This window comes from Megalopta genalis, chromosome 5, assembly GCF_051020955.1.
Source record: "Megalopta genalis isolate 19385.01 chromosome 5, iyMegGena1_principal, whole genome shotgun sequence".
Lineage (NCBI taxonomy): Eukaryota > Metazoa > Arthropoda > Insecta > Hymenoptera > Halictidae > Megalopta > Megalopta genalis.
In genome coordinates, this window is record NC_135017.1 from 5,990,402 (window position 1) to 6,014,050 (window position 23,649).

The 23,649-nt window shown below is 37.5% G+C and overlaps 1 protein-coding gene across 4 annotated transcripts in view; it reads left to right on the top strand.

Annotated features, from left to right (window-relative positions):
- Nucleotides 1-10,164: 10,164 nt before the first annotated feature.
- Stacl (SH3 and cysteine-rich domain-containing protein) overlaps nucleotides 10,165-23,649 on the top strand; it is a 154,003-nt gene continuing 140,518 nt past the window's right edge. For 3 of the 4 annotated variants that reach the window (XM_076522408.1, XM_033474404.2, XM_033474403.2), the window contains exon 1: nucleotides 10,165-10,448. The gene's annotated coding sequence lies outside the window, so the exon portion shown is untranslated. The remainder of the gene's footprint in view (nucleotides 10,449-23,649) is intronic. The other variant, XM_033474405.2, reaches the window with a different exon arrangement.

Below are 23,649 nucleotides of genomic sequence, written 5' to 3' on the forward strand. Positions count from 1 at the left end.
ACCATATAATCAAACAGAAGCGAAAGTCTCAAATACCATCATCGAGTCATGAAAATAATCAGACCGTATGTATAATACACAGCGCGTGTATCTTTAGAAAACAATGATATAGAATGTTACATATGAACGAAGATTCTCAAACATAATTTGGTTTCGCGATATCCTCAGCTGCTCCATAATTTCGAAAGAATAATAGGCCATAACTTGGACAACAACTTCCAGGGACATTCAGCCTCGAGCTCGGAGAGGAGGAGATCACTGGAAACGGTTCGTAGAATATCGCATAGATTACTAGAGAATCGGATGGAGGTGAAACAGCGGATCTCGCGGCGGGATAATAAACGGTCGGGTTTCCCGGCCCGTGGGAATGATTATCGGACAGGGCTGGGATAGAATAAAAATATGAGACCGGTACAAATGTCGGGCGTGTCTTTTAATAGTTCGCCTAACCCAGTTTCCTTCCCCCGTTTCCCGGGCTCTTTTAATCGCGCGGCGATTTCTGACAAGTTCGTTAACGGCTCTCGCTACGAGCCAATGTTTACGAATTTTTTCAAAGAGAACCGTCGATTAGATTCATTTCAAATTCGACACGCTCGTTAACCCGCGCATTAACGGTGATTGGGCGTTCACGCGAGGATTGGGTCGAAACCGACCCATGATCTTATATATTCAAACATTTTGAAATAAAATTTTGTTGTTATTATTATTACTGTTATTATTGCTATTATTATTATTATTATTTTACTGTTCTATTTCTTTTTTAATTCCTAAGGAGAGTTATACTAATCAGATAATTGAACAAAATTCGTTGTCGCTCCAACGGAAGCCACGTGACACGATTCGAAGGTAATTCGGAGGCAATTGAAAGGCAATTTGGAGGCAATTCGGAGGCAATTCGGAGGCCATATGCCACGATTCGAAGGCAATTCGGAAGTCACATGCCACGATTCGAAAGCAATTCGGAGGCAATTGAGAGGCAATTCAGAGGCAGTTCGGAGGCCACATGCCACGATTCGAAGGCAATTCGGAGGCCACATGCCACGATTCGAAGGCAATTCGGAGGCCACATGCCACGATTCGAAGGCAATTCGGAACATGCCACGATTCGAAGGCAATTCGGAAGTCACATGCCACGATTCGAAGGCAATTCGGAGGCCACATGCCACGATTCGAAGGCAATTCGGAGGCCACATGCTACGATTCGAAGGCAATTCGGAAGTCACATGCCACGATTCGAAGGCAATTCGGAGGCCACATGCTACGATTCGAAGGCAATTCGGAAGTCACATGCCACGATTCGAAAGCAATTCGGAGGCAATTCAGAGGCAATTCAGAGGCAGTTCGGAGGCCACATGCCACGATTCGAAGGCAATTCGGAGGCCACATGCCACGATTCGAAGGCAATTCGGAGGCCACATGCCACGATTCGAAGGCAATTCGGAGGCCACATGCCACGATTCGAAGGCAATTCGGAGGCCACATGCCACGATTCGAAGGCAATTCGGAGGCCACATGCCACGATTCGAAGGCAATTCGGAGGCCACATGCCACGATTCGAAGGCAATTCGGAGGCCACATGCCACGATTCGAAGGCAATTCGGAGGCCACATGCCACGATTCGAAGGCAATTCGGAGGCCACATGCCACGATTCGAAGGCAATTCGGAGGCAATTGAGAGGCAATTCAGAGGCAGTTTGGAGGCCACATGCCACGATTCGAAGGCAATTCGGAGGCCACATGCTACGATTCGAAGGCAATTCGGAAGTCACATGCCACGATTCGAAAGCAATTCGGAGGCAATTGAGAGGCAATTCAGAGGCAGTTCGGAGGCCACATGCCACGATTCGGAAGCAATTCGGAGACCACATGCCACGATTCGAAGGCAATTCGGAGGCTAGATGACACGATTCGAAGGCAATTCGGAGGCTAGATGACACGGTTCGACGATCGCGTACCTAGAGTTCCGTGGTTTTTCTTACCTGACTCACACTCAAACAAACTATTTTGTATTGTCTTCCGGTAATTCCCGTCGCATGCCGCATCGCACGCTTGACCGACTCCGTCGACTCTAAGCATCGACGTAGCAATAAATTACATAGGCGTAGGACTAACACAGGCAAATTCACAGCAACCCGAAATTTGGCATTATCGGGAGAAATTACTGTACTTTGTTCCAAGTGGCTATGGATCACTATTACTGTGAAGTGGTGGTTACGAAGATATTTCGTAGAAAGATCGATTAAAGAAAGGTACGCTAATTAATCGATTCGATAAACAGAAAAATCGTGTCGTTCCGAAGAAAAGTTTACGCTTCGTACCGCGATGGAATGGAGGAAGAATTCGAGAACTAATCATCCCTTCATAAAGGCTCGGTTAATGAAGCGTCGCGAAGGTGGATCGTCGCCGTTTAAAATTCCGTCGGCGCGGCGGCTCGGTACGTGGCCCGCAACCATGAGTTCTCTGCCATCGCGCCGTGTCCGAAATATGAATCGATAAGTCGTGGGATTTTATCTCGTTCGTCGAACAATTGCCTGTTAATTGGGGGATCATGTGGTGTTTAATAACTCCAGTCACCTCGTTCACAGATACCGTGGAATTTCATCGCGAATTTTTAATCGTGATTCGAGACGAGGAGATAACGATGCTTGTTAAATCACAAAAGTCGTATCTTTGAAAACAGGCTAATCTTTCGGAATTTTTTTTATAGAACGGTAATATACGTACTGGGATAAAACTGTGCGGGCTGGTTTATCGGGTCTTGAAAGACACTGTTGAATTTTTTAATACAAAATTATCAACCCTGTTCAAAGTTGTTACTGTAAATAGTTGGAAAGTGTTATTTAGAAAGTGTTATTGCGAGTTGTGGAACCGGGCGATGTTTCAGAATTTTTTTAAACAAATGTAACGAACATACGGGATTAAAATTTTCTGAGTTTGTTCACTGATATTAGAACGGTGCTATTGAATTTTTTCATGAAGAAATGCCTACTCTGTTCTAAGTTGTTATGGCAAATAGTTGAAAATTGTTACTCAAGTACAAAAACGCGAGTTATGGAGCCGTACGATATTTCAGAATTTTTTTAAACAAACGTAATGAATGTACGGGGTTAAAGTTTTGCGGACCTGTTCACCATTGTTCGAGGGATATCGTGGATTTTTTCAATGCAAAAATACCAACTCAGTTCGAAGTTATTATGATAAACATTTACACGTCATTATCGAAGTCCTTTCGTACAAAAATCGAGGAACAAGATAAACTTTCAAATTTGTTCTAAACAAAAGTAATAGACACGCCGGGTCAAATTTTCTGGACTTGTTAACCATTGTTCGAGGGATATCGTGGATTTTTTCGATGCAAGAACACTGTTCGAAGTTATTACAATAAATATGTGCACATCGTTACCGAAATTCTTTTACACAAAAACAAGACGATATCTTCCGAACTTTTTCTAAAGAAAAGCGATAAACACGCTGGATTAAAAACCAGCGGGCTTGTTTATCGGCGCGTGAAAGATATCGTAGAATTCTTCAAAGGGAAAACTCGGACTCGTTTCGAAGTTATCGAAACGAAACAGTGATCGGCGAAAAAAGAAAGTTCTTTCATCAAAAAAGTCACATCGTTAGAAAAACTCCGCGGAATCGCGATAACAATGAAAAAAATAGCGAAACGCGAGGGCATCGAAATGTAGTCCGGCGCACAACGAGGTTAACGGAATTTCGCGAGATTTCTCGGGAGCACTGAAATTTTGATAGGTAATTGACTGGTGGATCGCGCGAAGCTTCTGTATCCGTTCAGAACCGGCTGCATGAAGACAAGCGCGCGAGCCAAAGTGCATCGAGATGAAGAAATCAAGTATTTACGGGCAGAAGGAGTAAAGTTTCACGTCGGAATTCCCCTTTCCCCGGGGAACGCAGGGCGGGCCGTAAATGAAAATGGAGTCGATTCCGATTGGTTCGGGGCAGAGGCGTACAAGCCGAAGCCGGAGAAAGAAGACGGAAGATCCGTCGCGGACGAGAAAGGGTTTTGTCATGTGTGTCGATATTTATTAGACCCCTTTCTGCCGACGTTTATCGGGCTCTTTGATGCTCGAACGGAGCCGTGCAAGAATGCATTCCTAGAAACGGAGAGATACGATTGACGCGCGCGCTCGGTGCGAGCTCCGAAAATAATCCCGTTCCGGGCGGATTTTTTTTTAAAAATCCTTCTTTGACCGAGTTTGCCAGCGGACCGAGGACTGAATGCAAATTTCATCGACCTGCCGCCGGCGCAACTATAGCGTGACAAATTGTAGGGCTCGTTTGGAAAGCCTGGAAAATATTTCGGACCGGTTCGATTCCGCCGATAACATTATTTCAGAGACTTCCTATCGTCGATTTTTATTTCATCGATTTCATTCGGCAATTTTATCGTCGCGCTCGACTTTCTGAACCACGTCGGATCTTCACAGTTGTTTCGTTAATTGTTTACGAAACGAGGAACTACCATTTTTGCGAATTTTATATATCGCGCACAGTTCGACGGTTCGAGCAACTTTTTTCTTTGTAGATCTGCGTTAGTTTCTGAGATGTCTGCGAAGAAAACTGTAAAGTTGAACCAGACTTGAGCCAGAGTTATATTTATACACGAGAGTGCGGTTGTTCATACAACTTTTCGCACTTTTTAAGTGCGAGACGTTTTCACAATTTTGTACTTCGCTTATTAATTTTTATATTATATTAATTATATTATATTATATTATATTATTATATTATATTAATTATATTATATTATATTATATTATATTATATTATATTATATTATATTATATTATATTATATTATATTATATTATATTATATTATATTATATTATATTATATTATATTATATTATATTATATTATATTATATTATATTATATTATATTTATATTATATTATATTATATGATATTATATTATATTATATTATATTAAATAATATTAATTTTTGTATAATAAATGAATAAAATCCGCGGTCTACCTATAACGTTTGCAGATTTTTAGAATTTTATAAGTACAGGTTAAGTCTAGGTTAGGTCTGCGTTAGGACTGCGTTAGGTCTGCGTTAGGTCTGTGTTGGGTTTACAGTTTTTCTTAAATATCTCGGAAACTGATGCAAAACGACATTTTCTACAAATGAAAAATACAAAACGTTAAGCTATAATACAAACAATACATCCAAATTTCGAAATCGACGACCTTTTTATAAATGATTACCACCTTTTTTCATCATTATTTTTCATCATTTTTTCTCGTTCCCAGCATTCGCTCCCGTTTTCAATTTGATCTGTGGCTCCAGGCCACCGTTGGCTTTCGTTCGCAAATTCTTCGCGGATGAAATTTCGCGTCGGAAGTTCGTTGGATCGACGGAGCAGAATTTAGCGGCGGCGAGAAACTCGGAAAATCTGTAGGTCAAGAATCGAACGTCGCGAGGACGCGGCATCAACGTTCGAGGAACGTCGGCGCGGAACAAAAGCGAGGGCGCGCAACCCTCTGAAGAGTGAAAGGGGTGCGCAGTTTTCTTCAGCAATGAAAAGCGCAACCGCGATATACTTTCCCGTAGACCGTACTCGACCTGCCGAACGAGTGGCTCGCGGTTTCGGTGAACCTTCGTTGTAACCCTGACTAGCGGCTGTCACACCCTTTACTTTTTCTTCTCTTCGCCATTCAGCCGTCCTCCCTCTCATTGAAATTGGATCGAACCGTGTGTGCAACGTTGTTCTTTTCATCGTCGCTCGACTCTTCTTCTTTCTTCTTCGCGATTTTCCTGACATCGTGTTTTCTATAATATCTTCGAGAATTTTTTTAAACGAATCTAATAAACGTATCGGATCGAGGCTTTATAGGTTCATGCATCGGTGTTTTAGAGAAGCCGTAGAATTTTTTCGTGTGGAATTACCGACAACGTTCGAAGTTATGGCAATAAATAAACGTCACTGCTTCGTGCAGAAATTGTAATGGGATGAGGAGTTTTTTAAGTCAAGGCGGTGATGATATTTCCGCGAAATTTTGCGAGCTTATTGGGCAGAGTGTGGTAGATATTATTGAATTTTTTAATGCAGAAATACCAATTTGGATCGAAATTAATTAATACCGATTGCTGAATTTATCTTATACAAAAATCGTAGATTGAGGAACAAGACCAACTTTTAGAACTTTTTTAAACAAAAGCAACGAACATGTTGCCGTCAAACTTTGTGGGTCTATTCAACAGTATCCAAACGATATCGTTGAAATTTTTAGCGTAAAAATACCAATTTAGATCGAAGTTAATTAATACCGATTGATAAATTTATCTTATACAAAAATCATAGATTGAGGAATAAGACCAACTTTTAGAATTTTTTTAAACAAAAGCAACGAACATGTTGCCGTCAAACTTTGTGGGTCTATTCAACAGTATCCAAACGATATCGTTGAAATTTTTAGCGTAAAAATACCAATTTAGATCGAAGTTAATTAATACCGATTGATAAATTTATCTTATACAAAAATCATAGATTGAGGAATAAGACCAACTTTTAGAACTTTTTTAAACAAAAGCAACGAACATGTTGCCGTCAAACTTTGTGGGTCTATTCAACAGTATCCAAACGATATCGTTGAATTTTTTAGCGTAAAAATACCAATTTAGATCGAAGTTAATTAATACCGATTGATAAATTTATCTTATACAAAAATCATAGATTGAGGAATAAGACCAACTTTTAGAACTTTTTTAAACAAAAGCAACGAACATGTTGCCGCCAAACTATGTGGGTGTATTCAACAGTATCCAAACGATATTGTTGAATTTTTTAACACAAAAATACCAATTTAGATCGAAGTTAATTAATACCGATTGATAAATTTATCTTATACAAAAATCATAGATTGAGGAATAAGACCAACTTTTAGAACTTTTTTAAACAAAAGCAACGAACATGTTGCCGTCAAACTTTGTGGGTCTATTCAACAGTATCCAAACGATATCGTTGAATTTTTTAGCGTAAAAATACCAATTTGGATCGAAGTTAATTAATAATTTATCTTATACAAAAATCGTAGATTGAAGAACAACACCAACTTTTAGAACTATTTTAAACAAAAGCAACGAACATGTTGCCGCCAAACTTTGTGGGTCTATTCAACAGTATCCAAACGATATTGTTGAATTTTTTAACGCAAAAATACCAATTTGGATCGAAGTTAATTAATAATTTATCTTATACAAAAATCGTAGATTGGAGAACAACACCAACTTTTAGAACTATTTTAAACAAAAGCAACGAACATGTTGCCGCCAAACTTTGTGGGTCTATTCAACAGTATCCAAACGATATCGTTGAATTTTTTAGCGTAAAAATACCAATTTGGATCGAAGTTAATTAATAATTTATCTTATACAAAAATCGTAGATTGAAGAACAACACCAACTTTTAGAACTATTTTAAACAAAAGCAACGAACATGTTGCCGCCAAACTTTGTGGGTCTATTCAACAGTATCCAAACGATATTGTTAAATTTTTTAGCGTAAAAATACCAATTTGGATCGAAGTTAATTAATAATTTATCTTATACAAAAATCGTAGATTGAAGAACAACACCAACTTTTAGAACTTTTTTAAACAAAAGCAACGAACATGTTGCCGTCAAACTTTGTGGGTCTATTCAACAGTATCCAAACGATATCGTCGAATTTTTTAGCGTAAAAATACCAATTTGGATCGAAGTTAATTAATAATTTATCTTATACAAAAATCGTAGATTGGAGAACAACGCCAACTTTTAGAACTATTTTAAACAAAAGCAACGAACATGTTGCCGCCAAACTTTGTGGGTCTATTCAACAGTATCCAAACGATATCGTCGAATTTTTTAACGCAAAAATACCGGTTCTGCTCGAAGTTATTACAACGAATAATTAAAAGTCATCGATAACGTGCAGTTGTACTAAAATCATAAATCGGCGACGGAGACATCTTTTAGAATTATTGTGAATAAAAACGATAAACAGATCGTCTCAAAACTTTTCGGGTTTATTCATCAGTGTTCGAAAGATATCGAATTTTGTCGTCGAAGAATACCGATTCCATTGGAGGTTGCAGTAACCGTAACAATTATTCCGCGCGTATTATCAAGAAGAATATTGATTGCACCAGTTCTCCCGAATTATTATTAATAGTGAGCAAAGCCGTGGGATCTATGCGGAGTCTAGATCCCCGGTGGAGTCTCAAGGGAAACACAACTGAACCGCTTTCGGAGCGTTAAGTTTCTTTGACCTGGAAGACATTATTGCACTCGACTGTGCGAATCCGCCGAACCGTCGTTTAATATTATCCGAAAGTTCCGTCTTTTCATTAATTTTTCCACGCTGAACCGTAATAATTCGTCGCTCCGCCGATGGTACGAACAGGCTGCTAAAAAAACGCCTACGAAATATTTTACAGCGGCCGTTGACGGTGAAAATCTCGCGGGGGGAGGAAATCCGCATAAATGTGTGTCGCAAACAGAAACAGAAGCGACAAAGGTAATTAGCTCCGTCTCTCTGTGTAACTTTAACTCGAAAGGAGAGACGCAAGACGAAACGAACGGGTTTCGCGACTGCAATAAAAATGATTCATTCTCTCTGGACGGAGGGAGTACATGTTTCGCCAACAGTAAAAATAATGGAACGGGAACGGCGCCGCGGAACAAATTCTTTATACTGCGTTCCGAAAATACTGCGCCCGAATATTATGCTTCCGTTACAGAAGCCGCTCAATTTCGAATTCGCCAGATTGTTTTTAAAAATTACAGAAACGCGGAAATTGCAGAAATTACAGAAATTACGTGCACGATATTTGTTCGCATTTTACAGAACGTTGCGAATATTTTTTAGCAGCAGCAAAAAACATATCAAAATGAAACCGTATGGCGACGCGAGAAACTCGGACTCGTTCATCTCAGTTCGAAGGTAATCGTCGATCTTTTTTATGCAAAAATGCTAACTTTGTTGGAAGTTGTTACGACGAATATTCGTACGTGATTATTGTCCGAGAGAGAAATAGCTGAGAAACATGACGACGTTTCGGAATATTTTTACACGGCCACGGAGAACGTATCGATTTTAAATTTTGCACGTTCGTTTGGCAATGGACATTGTCAAATTTTTTTATACAGAAACACCGACTCTGTCCGAAGTTATGTAACAAATAGTTCGCACTCGACATCGACGTTCTTTTATACAAGAGTCATGGTCTGAAAATAAAAGCGACAATTCGGAATTTTTTAAACAAAAGCGGAGGACATATGTCGACTTTAAATTTTACGAGCATATTCACCAGTGTTTGGAAGATGTTGTGAAATTTTTTCAGGGGGAAATTCGAAATTTTTACGACAAATGGTCGAAACTAATTATCGAAGTCGCGTTGTACGAAAGTTGTTGAGCAAACTGGATCATCTTCTACAATTTTTCTTGAACAAAAGTAATCAACATTCCTCATCAAGACTTCGTGGATCTATTCGCCAATATTTGGAAGACACTGTTGAATTTTTTTAACGCAAAATGCCGATTCTGTTCGAAGTTAGTGCAACGAGTAGTCGAAACTCATCGCTGAAATCGTATACGAAAGTTGTAGTCTGAGAAACGAGACAACATTTCGGAATTTTTTCAAACGCAAATAGAAAACATATCGGTGTTTAAATACCGCGGACGTATTCGACAATGTCCGGAGGCCGCTGTCAAATTTGTTGGCGGCGAAACACCGACTCTGACCAGAGTTGTACAACAAATCGTCGAAACCTGTCACCGAAACTCTGTCAACCAAAGCTCGCGTTTTGAAAAACAAGCCGACGTTCCGGAATTGTTTCAAACCAAAATCGAAAACAGAACGGTTTCGAATGTTCCGGGTTTCTTCGGTGACATCCGCAGGCGATTGTCAGATTTTTTGACGGCGGGACAACCGATTCCGGTTCGAAGTTGCCTCGTTCCAAAAGAGATCCGCTCGGCCATAGGACGTGATCGCGGAACTCGCCGGCGGCCAAAGGTCTGCGATCGCGGGAAACTCTCCCACCGTCCCCCTCGCCCCATGGCTTTTTCCCCCTCCGCGCGGCCGAGTTTTCCCACCATCCGAGGGTAGAGAGAGAGTTTCCCGAAAGTAACGCGTGCCGACGACACGGGACGACACGAGTCGAGGCGAGTCGAGTCTCTCTGGCAGTGGTGCGCGGGCCTTCGTGGCGCGAGTACGTGCACGCTCCTCCCTTGAACCGCTTCCGGAACAAGCGTGCCCCGTCGTCAGTTCGATTTACGCGAGTGCGCGAGATCGCGGCCCGATCCAGAAACTCTCGATCCAAACGAGGACGATTTTTCGTGTGACACGTGATTTCCGTCGATCTTGTTGCGTCCAGCGTTCCACCGCTCCTTCGGCGAGATCCTCTCGATAGATCGATTCCAGTGCCATTCTGCGGGGGTGAGTTCTCCCATTTTTATATTTCGAATTTATCTTTCCGGATCGCGACAATGGATACATTCGCTGGTCTTTGGATCTATGTGTCTTTGCGGGTTTCAATCAATTTTGTATTATTTTACTGTATTTTATTGTACTTTGCTATATTTTATTTTAGTTTGCTAGATTTTATTTCATTTCATTGTACTTTGCTAGATTTTATTTCATTTCATTATACTTTGCTATATTTTATTTTATTTTGCTATATTTTATTTCATTTCATTGTACTTTGCTAGATTTTATTTCATTTCATTATACTTTGCTATATTTTATTTTATTTTGATATATTTTATTTCATTTCATTGTACTTTGCTAGATTTTATTTCATTTCATTATACTTTGCTATATTTTATTTTATTTTGATATATTTTATTTCATTTCGTTGTATTTTGATACATTTTATTTCATTTCATTGTACTTTGCTAGATTTTATTTTAGTTTGCTAGATTTTATTTCATTTCATTATACTTTGCTATATTTTATTTTATTTTGCTATATTTTATTTCATTTCGTTGTACTTTGCTAGATTTTATTTCATTTTATTATACTTTGCTATATTTTATTTTATTTTGATATATTTTATTTCATTTCATTGTATTTTGATACATTTTATTTCATTTCATTGTACTTTGCTAGATTTTATTTTAGTTTGCTAGATTTTATTTCATTTCATTATACTTTGCTATATTTTATTTCATTTCATTGTACTTTGCTATATTTTATTACATTTCATTGCACTTTACTACATTTTATTTCATTTTATTATACTTTCCTATATTTTCATATCATTCCTAAACACGTATTGTTATATTTTATTATATTTCAAAATATTTTTATATATCTATACAGTTTTCACATCTTCAGATTTTTATTATATTTTATTGTACTGTATATTTTCATTTCTATTTTATTACAGTTTATTAGTTTTAAATATTATATATTCATAGTTTTTTAATTAAATTTTCATATATTAACAGTTTACTGAAATTATATTTCATGTATACGTATATTTTATCATACTTCATTGCATTTTAATATTGTATCCTAATGTTCTTTAAATCACTGCAATTGTAAACAGAAGAAAACAACAATTTCATATTGCACTGTATAAAGATTGTGTTCACAGATTTTTAGATACAATCTATGAGAATACAGTAAAATGGAAACATATTTTTCACTTTATTTTATTAATACATTAAGTGAAGATAATATTTGGTACTGTTGCTATTTTTTCTTTTGTTTCAAATTCACTGTGATTTTATGTTGCTGTATTTCATGTTGATTTGTTTTTAAAACCTGGAGACAGTGAAACAACAATAACTTAAGAAGACAAGTTGACAGTATATCAAATAATATTTGGTTAGCAATGTTTACATATTACTTTCATCGCGAATATAATAATTTTTGTTGATGTAAAAATATCAAACATTTTTAAACTGTCATTTGTGTTAAAAAGAATGCCTAAAAAATCCGTGTTGCATTTAAACCTAAATGCTTGCATAATAATGATAAAATTTACGTTGTAAAAGCTGCGACTATTATGAAACTGCGTAATTATTACAATTAGTCATCCCTAGCAAGCATTTCACCCTTATTAAAGTTACAATAGCTATTAAAATATAACAAATAAATCCAAGTAACAATTAGATAGCAGTACAATAAACACGACAACGTAATGAGAAACCTTGTTGCAATTTAGTAAAAATATTTATTAACACTATTATATAAGTGATTTCAATATTTCTAATATAATAATAACAATATTTAAATTGTAAAAGAGCTGCTATTCTTGCATAATCGGCAAATCATTTTTTTCTCATCAAAGCTGCAATAACTCGAAAATATAAAATATTTAACAAATTTAAATAACAATCAGGTAGCAATAAAATAAATGCGACGACTCAATAAAACATGGTATTACGTTTCACTAAAAATATTTATCAATACAGTTAATTAAATTACCCTAATATTTACACTATAATAATAACAACAAAAATAACATAACGGCATTTACATAGCAAAAGTTCTGATTGTTGCGTAATTTGTAAAAATGGCAACCCTTAGAAAAAGTTTCATTTTTATCAAAGCTGCAATAATTTGAATTACGTTTCACCAAAAATATTTATCAGTTCAGTTCATTGAATTTCTTAATATTTGCAATATAATAATAATAATAATAATAATAATAATAATAATAATAATAATAATAATAATAATTTATATGTCCGTTGCAAATGCTGTGGTTTTATCGAGATATCGTAAACGTTATTATTTCATTCTGGAGCTCAATATTGAGCTGCATTTTATCTCGAACACGTTCCGAGAATAATACACTCGATTTTCCAGCGTTCGATCGTAGAAAAAAAATTCATCGAATTTCTACCATCGAGAACCATCGCAGTACAATTCCTTTCTTCTTCGTATTTTTTTTCCGTAGAGATACCGAGAATCTCGAACAACGATGCTGCTGCTGCTGCATACATTTCACTGCGAAAGTAACGTATCGCGAATAAAACCGTGCAACGGTAATGGCCGACAAGGAGAAAAAAGAATTGGTCTCCGATGTAAACCAATTATTGTTGCGTCTGTGGATCATAACGTAGAAGGTTTCAATCCGTTTACCTGATCAAATCTGCATATTACAACTGTGGCCGGGACGGCGGCGAAGCCTTTGGAAATCCGGCGCGCGAAATTCTCTGACATTCGCATCGCTCGTGTTTTCGCGAGCCGTTTTAGCGAGTCGATTAAACAATATTTTTAAGGGCGGTTTGGCGAGCGGACGGGAGGGGTGAAACCGAGTCCAAGGAGAAATTGCTCGGACACTCGATTACAAAAACGAGAGGACACTAATCGAGCGAATATTCGCGATTTTAATGCGAAGTTGGCTTTAACGAGACGCGGCTGCAATTTTAATGCAAAATACACCATTCCGTTCCGATTCCGACGGTTAACTGATTTTTCCGCGTCGCGACTCGCAGCCAACGGTCGCCGTAAATATGCTGCTGATGAATCTGAAATCTGAACAATTATGCTTGAACTTTTCGCGATATCTGTTTACCGAATTCTCTGCAGGTTTTATAAACGCTTTACGGACGGGTTGGTCTTTCTTTTCTGACCCGTCGTTAGAGGTCGAAATGGAAAAACGTAAATTTACGCGACCCGTCAGCGTTAAATGTTCAAGTAACGTTATTTTTGCAAAGGATTTTGAAGGATTTTAGTGCTGAAAATTATTTAAAAATGCGAACGCAATGTTCTTCAGAAAAATGCAATTTTAAAGATTGCAACCCTTAAGGAATTTCACTCACGAAAATTTGCTTTGAACAGTTCGGTATTTGCAACATACTTGGAATATTTTTGATTATCATGTCAGCGCAAGGACAAGAAAATTTGTCCAACTTGTTATTCAATTTTTGCAACCCCCAATTTCGATATTTGATTAGCTTCGTTATGACTGAAATCACCGTTGGATCTTTGCATGCTCAAGATTATTCTGAAACTTAAACGTGACCTTAAAAATGTGGAAGCAACACATTTTTCGCGAATCTTTAATTTTGAAATTTTTCAACCCCTAAGATATAAATATTAGCGCAAGAGAACAATCGATTCATTTTTCCAAACAATGATGAAATTTTTACAACTTAGAATTCCCGCCTTTAATATTATTCTTATTGCAACGACTTCACAAAATAATTCAGTTTTAAAATCGAGCAACCCCTAAAGAATTAATTTCATCCCTTCGTACGTTGAATAACATTTGTCTCTTCGCAAGTTTCTTGAAACGTTTCCAAGTACGAAATTAATGCAAGAACGTTAAATACATTTTCCGAAATATTCCTAAATTTCAATTGTTACATTTCTCAACCCTCTTTATTATTGTTATTTTTATTGCAAGTGTAACAATTATTGGACCTTTTATTGTCGTTCTAAATTCTTTCACGTTTTCTACTAACTTTTTTCTACTAATTTACGTTAAAACTTTGCAACGTGAAAGAATTTAGAACGACAATAAAAGGTCCAATAATTGTTACACTTGCAATAAAAATAACAATAATAAAGAGGGTTGAGAATTGTAACACTACTACTTTATTCGAGAATTACTTTAATTTTGTAACACTTTACTTTATTTGAGAATTGTAATTTCTACTACTTTCTATTATTCAAAATACTTAGCAACGATTCCTGAAACGAATTTCACCGCCACCGAACCTCGAATAGTTCTTCTTCTGCCCCAATTTGTCCGAAAATCGAAATCTGGCTCGCAAACGGCAGCTCAAGCCGCAGTTTATCGAGAAGAGTCGACAATCGTCGTTCAGAAGCTCGAAAGAATTTTCTCTCCGGCGGTTTTGCGGCTCCCGCGAGCTTTCGTTCCGTAAACACGAGGAGAGAAAAAGCTTTCGTTCGGCTTTCACCTTGTCGGATGTGCATCAGCGATTGACGAACCCGTCGGGAAATAATTGATAGCGCGGACCAGACATTGGAAAACTTCCAAATCCGCGGTATCTATTCGTCACTGTCGTGATTGTTACATGGAAAGACGGCGGTTCTTCGACGAAAGCATGCATAACACGCGTGGAAAAAATGTCGTAAACGACTCAACGAATTCCGCTGAAAACCATAATGAACCGTGAAATTCCGTCGCGTAACACGGTCTCGCGCGGGGGTGGGGATAAGGGCTGTTTACATCACGCAGCAGAGGCAGTGCCGAGCTTTCTAAAAAATGAGAGAAGTGGTGCTTTTTCGCTCGAGGGATCTCTTCGCGAATAAAACGAAGCTGGTGGGTTCCCGGTGAAATTTTTGTTCCCGAAATTTATTTATTCGTTCGAACGACCTCGTACCACGACTCACGACTCGAAAAATGGGGTTGGAAACGTGAGATGTTCACAGTGCAAGAAAGAGAAGTGCCGGGATTGTTTCGATGGCTGACCTTAACATAATTTTATTTCGGGGCGAATGAATAATTCAAGTAATCGGGCATCCGATTGAGGGGCGAACTGAAAAACAAGGCGATATTTTGACATTTTTTTCAACGAAAGTACTGATCGTTTCGGATCGAGACTTCGTGAATTTATTCAGCAATGTTCGAGGAATGTTACAGAATTGTTTAGTGCGCGAATGTTAATCGTATACCGAGTTGTTTATAAATAAATAAGTACGAACGTTTTGAAGTAAAATTGGCGGTAAGGCGATGTTTCAGAATTTTTTTCGAATAAACCACTGAATGTATTGAGTCAAACATTTGTGGAGGTATTTAACAATGTTTAGAGAATGTTACAAAATTTTTTCGTACACAGTTGTTAATTGCGACCGAAGTTGTTTATAAATACAAGAGTTATAAATTAAAAGTTCGCGATGGGTGATTTGGCAGATCGAGAGACACGACGATATTTTGCAATTTTTTTCAACGAAAGTACTGAAGGCATAAAGATAAAGTTCAGTGAGTTTTGTTTAACAATGTCCAAGGAACGTTACAGAATTTTTTAGTTCCGAAATATCGATAACATCAGAAGTTGTTTATAAATAAATACAAAACTAATAAAGTGAAACGTGAAGTGGTTCCGAGTAAAAGCGACAGTACAGAATTTCTTCTAACGAAATTAGCGAGCGTATCGGTTCAAAATTTTGCGGAGATTTTTAGCAATGTTCCGAGCAAGTTATACAAGCTTCTCGTGTTATAGTACCGAGTGTCTACGAAATTATTCACAAATAAATACGAAGGTTAGAAAATCAAACGCGAAAATCTTTTTCGGACCGTAGGAATGGCTGCCAACTTTCTCTTCTTTCCGTATACGTTACACGAATTTCGCCTTGCTCTCGAGAGTCGCGAGCTGGCCTCTACAACCTCCGCTAATAGACCCGGCCCTATTTATAGGGACACTTATTTCGAAGCTCACGCTGAATATTTAGCGTTGCTAGTTACAGCTGTCCCGCGAACTTCGTAGCAACCTACGGCAGAAGCGCGGATAGATCGGTAATAAATTTCCATTTCGACGATTTCAATTTTAACGCTGTAAATAATTTTCTAGACTGATTACTTCGCCGGTGACTGTAGTCAAATATAGTCAATTATGTTGGCTAGCAAACTGCCTATTTACATCCGTATCTTCTTTAAGATACGTATAAACTTTTAGTAGTGGATAAACATACAGATTTATACAGTCAAACATATTTACACATAAACACATACATAGACATACATATTCAACTATATTTACACATAAACACGCATACACGTATTCAACTGTATTCACACATAGTCATACATAATCATACATAGTCATACATAGTCATACACACTCACACATAGTCATATACAGTCCCATATAATCACACATAGTAAGTCATATTCACACATAGTTAATCATATTTATACATAGTCGACCGTATTCACAAATAGTCAAACATATTCACACATTGTCAAACATATTCACATATAGTTAAATATATTTACATATAATCAAACATATTCACATATAGCAAACTATATTCATACATAGCCAACCATATTCACACATAGCCAACCATATTCACACATAGTTAAACATTCACATGCGGTCAAACATATTCAAACATATTCACACATAGTCAAACATATTCACATATAGTCAAACATATTCAATCAGATTCAAACACAGTCTAACATAGTCACACATATTCAACCAGATTCAGCCAGATTCAACCAGATTTACACATAGCCACAAGTAGACAGCCAATGAACAATAAATAAACTCCAAATTCCAAATAACACAAAAGCTAGCTACCATCGATTCGTTACAATAATATAAACAACCATATTTAAAATAAACTACAAGAAGTATCTGACGAGAGAACATTATAAAAATTCCACACCACAAATTACTAAAGAGGAATTTGTCGGAAACAGTATCGGGTAATTTCTCCTTACGTGTAATTGTTCTTGCTCTAATTAAGTTTAACCGAAATGAAACTGGAGCCGGCACAGCGCGGCGAATGCAGCGTAACTCGAGTAAGTCTGTTGCCTGCTGCAGACTTTTCCCCGGGATCATAATATGATGCATAACATTCCGACTAGTTACTATGGGTTACTATGGGTTATTCGCGAGCCAAACAGATTCCATTTATTTTCGTTTCTCTGGCAGTGCACTTCAAAGAAGCATCCCCCCATCCCGGTCCATTTTCGTATCTGGCTTCTCAAAGACAAAAGAGGAGCGAGTCCCCTTATCTTGAAACTCGCTTGCGCGCTCCGTTCGTTCAAACAGAAGCAGGATGATCCCCCCCTTCATCATATCAGAACGACGACGGATAGGAGCCTTCCTCCTCTACGAAGCAGAAGCTTCGAAATCTAAAATCAATTCGACTTTTCTCTACGTTCGTCTTACACCTGGCAGCCACTTCAGTCGGCGAGACTTCGGGGTTTTGGTTTCTCTCCTTTGAACCATTCTCGATTTCCAATCACTTAGGCCGCGCGCTCCGCGTTTTCTTCGTTTTTCGATTACACCGCGTCGATCATTTATTCAGAGACTGGGAACCTCGTCGGAATTCACAGCTGACACGATCGGTCGACACGAATATTTCTCTGTGGGTATAAATTGCCGAGATCCTCGAAACACATTTTTTTAAGTTTCGGTACAGGCTCGGATAAAATAATTGGAAGAACATAGCGTGGCCCACGAAAGTGTTCGCACACCTTTTAAAACGTAATGATTATTGTTTAATAATAACAAAAATAATGTAAATAAGAAAATAATTATCTTAAAACTGAGCTAAATGACTTGAATTTTTTTTTAGATGAAAGAGGGCCTAGTCTAATAGATAACTGAAATGCTTTTTTTTTTAAATTTTGCTATTACTTGGAGTGATAAAAGAAGAAAAGATCTTTCGTTTTGTTAACTTTTTTTATCTGAGCCTAAATAAGGAAAATTTAAGAAATGTCTTTCGTAGATCTCGGTAACTTATATGCATATTGAAAATTTTATTGAGATCGATTCACGTTGTTTGCTATGAGTTACAGCAAATTAAAGGTCGCGAATATCACAGTTTTATCACAATTTTGACCAAAAACTGTAAGAAATCTGCAGTTTTAAAAATCTTTCAATGCCTGGGTCTGGGTTTTCGATGAAATTTTCAAATTTTCAAATTTACGAATTTTCTACGAACGGCATTTTTTAAATATTCGTTATAGGCTCGGATAAACAAATTAAAGAACGACGGTTCTTAATTTCTTGTTCTCATTTCAAGTAATAGCAAAATTAATAGTACGTAAAAAAATATAAAATTAATAACATAAACTAGTCTAATAGACTAGTCCCTCTGTCATCTAAAAAAAAATCAAGTAATTTAGTTCAGTTTTCAAAAAGTTACTGCGTTTTGAAAGGTGTACAAACATTTTTGTGGGTCACTGTAGATCGTTAGATCGACCTTGGTAAAATTACGAGAAAGTTACTCCGTTCTAAAAAGTGTGCGAAAATTTTTTTCTGGAAGAAAGGCTTCGATAATTTTTTAACCCTTTCACGCCCTTTTAGTGCGTGCATATGGACACCAGGCTGAAATATTCTCACCGTTGAAATGTGCATCCATCTTGAAAATTCATACTGTGCCCTTGAAAGCTATAAAGCGTAATTTTTTAAATGGATTCCCTGCTTGGTACAAGAAAGGGTTGCTCGACGCAGACATTTATGTTGGAACAAATGAAAACGCTGCCCCCGTGGACGGGGAGAAAATGACGAAGCGCGCGCGCGCGGGAAAGCTCTAAGAAACGGCTTATTGAGAATCGGGAATGCAAATACGTGTTGGAGCAGTGTAATTGGACACGTCCCGTTCAAAGGGACGGAATTAAAAATGGCGTAGACGAGACACCGGGTACTACAGATTCAGGGGGAGGGGAGGGTTGGATCCCCCTGTCGCCTCCTCGTTCGAGTTCCAAGGGGGAAATGGTTTTCCCTTGATCGATTGTGACGGTAACGATAGTCGAGTCTGTTTTGCGGTCGTTTATACTGCGAGCCTTGCATTTGTAATCACTTCGTTAACTCCCGGCCGCGGTAATTCCGACGTATACCGGCTCCGATGAATGTTACATGAATCGCGAGAGTCCTTCAAGGTAGCTTCGCGTTATTATCTGCTGCCGGCTGTCCGCGAGATCCGACGATATTCCTTGACTTTTCGAAACAGATCTCTCTTGGACGGACGCGTTGATTAATTCGAACGATTTATGCGTACGCGAAACGCGTATGGCAGCTATTTATTTTTCTGCGATACTCCTGGCAGCATGGAATAAACACCGACAAACGTAATCAAAGATGGTCAAACATAGTCGGATATAGCCAAATATTTGTTGACAAAAGGTTTCTTTCTCGTCACCTCAATTTTTCAGTCCTCCAACAGTTTGGAAACTACGAACGAGGAGCAAACACGATCAAACATTGTGACAATAAAACAAACCTTCTTTGTCACCGTTGGTTCTATAAATAAATCTCTTGAATCGTTGCTTTGATCTGAGATCAAAGAAATTGTGTATAGAGCAGTGTTATTATTATTTAATAGCAATTTATTTTGTAGCGAAACTGCTAAGAGAACATGGTCATACATAGACAGACATAGCCAAACAGACATAGACAAATATTTCTAGGTAAAAGCTTTCGACATTTGAATCTTTTATTCTTCTGAAATTCTTTGGACACTTCGAACGAAGAACAAACGTGATCAAACATTGTGACACTAAAACAAACCTCTTCTTCCATGTTGGTTTTCTAAACATATCTCTTGATTCGATGCTTTGAACTGAGATCAAAGAATTATGTACAGGACAGTCTTATTATTATTTAATAGTAATTTATTTTGCAATGAAACTACTAATAGTACATGGTCAAACATAAGCAAACAGCCAGACATAGACAAATATTTATAGGTAAAAGCTTTCCTCTCTCGACATTTCAATCTTTTATTCCTCGGAAATTCCTTGGACACTTCGAACGAAGAACAAACGCGATCAAACATCGTGACACTAAAACAAACCTCTTCTTTCACGTTGGTTTTTAAAATAAATCTTTTGAATCGATGCTTTGAACTGAGATCAGAGAAATTATGTGTAGAACAGACTGATTATTACTTATTTTTCAATGAAACTGCTAATAGAGCATAGCCAAACATAGTCGAACATAGTCAAACAGCCAGACATAGACAAATATTTGTGGGTAAAAGCTTTCCTCCCTCGATATTTTAATCTTTTATTCCACTGAAATTCTTTGGACAGTTCGAACGAAGAACAAACGCGATCAAACATCGTGACACTAAAACAAACCTCTTCTTTCACGTTGGTTTTTAAAATAAATCTTTTGAATCGATGCTTTGAACTGAGATTAAAAAAATTATGTATAGAACAGACTGATTATTACTAATTTTGCAATGAAACTGCTAATAGAGCATAGCCAAACATAGTCGAACATAGTCAAACAGCCAGACATAGACAAATATTTGTGGGTAAAAGCTTTCCTCCCTCGATATTTTAATCTTTTATTCCACTGAAATTCTTTGGACAGTTCGAACGAAGAACAAACGCGATCAAACATCGTGACACTAAAACAAACCTCTTCTTTCACGTTGGTGTTTAAAATAAATCTTTTGAATCGATGCTTTGAACTGAGATCAAAGAAATTATGTATAGAACAGACTGATTATTACTTATTTTGCAATGAAACTGCTAATAGAGCATAGCCAAACATAGTCGAACATAGTCAAACAGCCAGACATAGACAAATATTTGTGGGTAAAAGCTTTCCTCCCTCGATATTTTAATCTTTTATTCCACTGAAATTCTTTGGATACTTCGAACGAAGAACAAACAAGGCCAAACGCAGTGAAACCAATGTAGAAACAACCGGTCACTTTTTCTGAACACCTGGGATATTGCTCGATCAGTTATTTACAGAAAAATTGCAGTGCTGTGATTGGAAGCAATGTACGGCCTTTTCATGAATTTTACCACGATTCGGCAAACGGATTGTGTACGTTTGATCGGATCGACCCGCAGAATCCCTCGAGCGGATTAGATCGCGGACTGGACAAGTCCGATCCGCATGATAATTGGGGTCGGTCGGGCTTCCCTATACCGGGGCACACAGTATAAATTAATATTTCCAAGTGGAACAAAGAAGACCGACAAGTGTTGCTCCCTGTGGCTGCTGATTCGCCAAAAGTTCCTATTCGTTGTTTCGAATAATGGGACCCCTTTGTGTCTAATACTCATTTCGACTTTAAAGTAATATAAGGGGTGACCTAGTTCGTACAGCTTGCGGACCTTCATGCGAAGAAATAATTGACTATGCCAATTGCAACGAGAGATGGTTAAATAGGATTGGTTTCTGATAGCTTCGAGGACATTGAAAATATTAATTACGCGAGGAGTGTGCTCTTTGATCGTTTTATGGCAAGTGAGCATTTTGACCTGTTTTGATGCGAGGTCAATTTTGAACATTTTTTTTATTGCTTTTGTTAGGAGACCATTTTGTTAACCTTTTTTGTCACGAGATACAATTATCGACGATTTGTTTTACAAAATCGTATTTGATAATATTTGTCACAAGACCATATTTAACTGTCTCTGTCACAAGACCATTTTTTTACCATTTATGTCGCGAGACTAATTTTGACAATATTTTTCACGAGACACCATTATTTACGATTTTTCTTACAATATCATGTTTTATCATTTTGCCATGAATCAATTTTTACGAATTTTTGTCAGAAAACCATTTTTGATCATTTCGCTGACCATTTTTAGACCTTTTTTTGACGAGCTGTATTATGAGATCATTCTTGTTTTTATTATTTTTGACGGTATCTTTTACGAAACCATGTTTATCCTCTTTTGCCATCAAGCCATTTTTAATTACTTTCTTAACAAAGCCTTTCTTCACCACTTTTGTCGTAAGACACTATTTTTGTCGATAATTGTTACGAGATCATATTTGATCATTTTTGACACAAGACCATTTATAACCCTTTCTGTTACAAGATCGATTTTTAATCACTTTTATCCAGTTTCGTCGACTATTACTTACTATTACTTCATCATTTTTTACTATTACTTTACTTCACTATTTTTCACTATTACTTTATTTCACCATTTTTCACTATTACTTTACTTCACCATTTTTTACTATTATTTTATTTCACCATTTTTTACTATTACTTTACTTCACCATTTTTTACTATTACTTTATTTTACCATTTTTTACTATTACTTTACTTCATCATTTTTTACTATTACTTTACCATTTTTTATTACTACTTTGCCATTTTTTACTATTATTTTACTTCATCATTTTTCACTATTACTTTATTTCACCATTTTTCACTATTACTTTACTTCACCATTTTTTACTATTACTTTACTCAACTATTTTTTACTATTACTTTACCATTTTTTATTACTACTTTGCCATTTTTTACTATTACTTTACAATCTTTTACTATCATTCTCTGTCATTTCCTTCATGAAAACAAACATGTATTTGAAAGCCGACAAATCTCAAAACCTCGACATTACCAGTGAACGAAAACCTAGTCGATTTGAAGCAAAAATGGCCGAAGCGGTTATCACTCAGATCTTTTTACTCACGCAACTATTTCCGTAGGAGAGTTAAGAGAGCAATCGAGCTCGAAGGTGCGACGAACAGGTGTGCATGCACAGGGATCACGTGTCCCTAACACACCCCTCGGCACTTTGCGGATACTAGGCAGCGAGAAAGGAGAGGAGAGAAGAGGGCGACTGAGAGAGAGAGAGAGAGAGAGAGAGAAAGAGCGAGAACAAAAGTGAGAGAGAGAGAGAGAGCGAGAATAAAAGTGAGAGAGAGAGAGAGCGAGCGAGAATAAAAGTGAGAGAGAGAGAGAGAGAGAGCGGGAGCGAAAGTGATAAAGAGAGCGATAGCGAAAGTGAGAGATAGAGCGAGAGGAAGAGAGAGCGAAAGAGAGAAGATAAGACATATCTGAGAGAGGAGAAAGAAGAGGCGAGGAACACGGAAAAGCTATTCAAGAGGGTGCAACGTTCGAATGACCGGCGGTGGATAGGGGTTGAAACGGGATACGACGCCGCGAGAACAACCACTCTCTTTCTATACCATTTCTTTTTACGCCGACGCTCGAAATGCTGTTTACACCGCGACCAAACTGCCCACTCCTCTCGAGAAACTCT